This window comes from Octopus bimaculoides, chromosome 23 (assembly GCF_001194135.2).
Source record: "Octopus bimaculoides isolate UCB-OBI-ISO-001 chromosome 23, ASM119413v2, whole genome shotgun sequence".
Lineage (NCBI taxonomy): Eukaryota > Metazoa > Mollusca > Cephalopoda > Octopoda > Octopodidae > Octopus > Octopus bimaculoides.
This window is the reverse complement of record NC_069003.1, coordinates 26489613-26491919: the sequence shown is the minus strand read 5'-3', so window position 1 is coordinate 26491919 and position 2307 is coordinate 26489613.

Genomic DNA, 2307 nt, shown 5'->3' with positions numbered 1-2307 from the left:
TCTCATCTTCTCTCCTATACAATGGTCTCTTACTAGAAAGTATGATTGGAACATCCTCCATATTATATTGTTGCTATTAGTAACCACATTGTGGCTGTCTGTCTAGTTGGTGATGTATCCCCCAAACTTATCTGTGAACCTTCCTCTCATTTCTTTCTTTTACACTATTTCTTTGATCAGGAATTTTTCTGCCTCTTCGTTTTTGTTTTATAAAAGAAACTAAACAAAACAAAAAAACCCCAATTTCTTCCAGCTATTTTCCAATATTGAAATATATTGTGAAGATACATATGTATATATGTATATCTATATATGTATATATATGCACATACATATATCTGTGTATATATATATATTTGTGTATGTATTTGTATATATATGTACATGTGCATATATGATGTATATCTGTGCATGTATGTATATTAACATGCTTGAAAGTGTATTTTGTGTATGTATTTATGCCTCTGTCCATGTTTGTGTGAATGCATTTAAGATTATATATGCATTTAAATGTTTGCGTATGTGTATATGCATTTAAATGTGTGAATGAATTTAAGTGCATATGTTTATATTGGTAGCTATTTATGTATATACGTGTGTGTGTGTGTGTGTGTGTGTATACTTGTGAATAAGTATGTGTGTTTGTGTATACTTATGCATGTATTTGTGTACATACGTATACCTGTACACACAGACATGTATATATGTATATAGACATATGTACATAGTTGTATAGTTAAATATACACACATGTATACATGTAGGTTCATGTATGTGGATGTGTATGTATGTAGACATGTATATATTGTGTATGTTTGGACTTGTATGTGTTTGTAGTGTGTATGTAGGCATCTATATATATAGATGTGTGTATATGGGCATGTATGTGTATATATGTATAAACATGTATATAGGTATATGTGCATATATGTATATGGGCATACATGTGTGTATATGTATATAGGCATATGTATATATATATATAAGCATGTGTGTATATATACATATATGTATATAAGTATGTATATAGATATGTATATAGGGATATATGTAAAATATTTGTATGTATGTAGGCATATGTATGTGTATATATGTTAGTATGCATCTGTCTATACATATATATGTATGTATCTTGCTTGCTCTTCTCGTTTTATAAGGAACCGTTTTCATTCTGTCCAAAGTAAAATAAACATTTGTAATTATTTTCCTCTTCAGTTTTAATGAAATGCTCACTAGCTTCAAGACAATTCCCTGATCTAAAATTCCACTCCTTTTATTCCTCACCCCCCACACTAATTTCCCTTCCCTGCTTTCTCTCTCGCATGTGGGGAGAGAAACGGTTTAACATGGATTTTATTTTAACATTTTGTACAATATGTAATGGATTCTAGCCTTTTTGTATATTTTCCCTTTTCCCCCATTGTATATTTATCAAGGTTCTTTTCTTAACAAAAAAACAAACAATAACAAACAAGCAAAACTATTTATCAATCATCATTTTCTAATTGTACAAAGAATGTATCCATAGCTCTCTGCGCCGGATTAATTCTTAGCAAGTCGTGCCATGGTCACGATTTGCTGTCCACTTTGCTTCCTTTAGGCTCTTCTCTCTGTTGTTTTGGCCAAAAATCAAGGGTCTAGAATTTTTTTCTTAATTTTTTAAATTTTTTTTTTCTTTTGTAGTTACCTGTAAATGAGTTGTGAAGTGCAGCTTTTTTGTTAATTGTACATGTTGTATTATACAAGATTTGTGTATTATTGTAATGTTTGTAGCTATATATAAATATATAAATATATATATATATATCCCCCAAATAAAGTTGCTGGTATGTGATCTGCTAGATTTTTGTGTTTTCTTTTGATTATTCAAACTGTCTTTTATCATGTGTTGACTTATTTGCTAATTGCCATGTATGTGACGTTTCTTTTGGTTGCTGCCAGGATTCCAATTTGAAACCTCAATCACATCTTATTTCTTTACTACCCGCAAGGGGCTACATACGAGGGGACAAACAAGGACAGACAAATGGATTAAGTCGATTATACAACGCCTTGAGCAAATGTCTTTCACTACCTGGCTGACTAAATCCTTGGGTGGATTTGGTAGACAGAAACCGCAGGAAATCTTATTTCTTTATTGCCCACAAGGGGCTAAACATAGAGGGGACAAACAAGGACAGACAAAGGATTAAGTCGATTACATCAGCCCCAGTGTGTAACTGGTACTTAATTTATCGACCCCGAAAGGATGAAAGGCAAAGTGGAATTTGAACTCAGAACGTAACTGCAGACGAAACATCGCTAAGC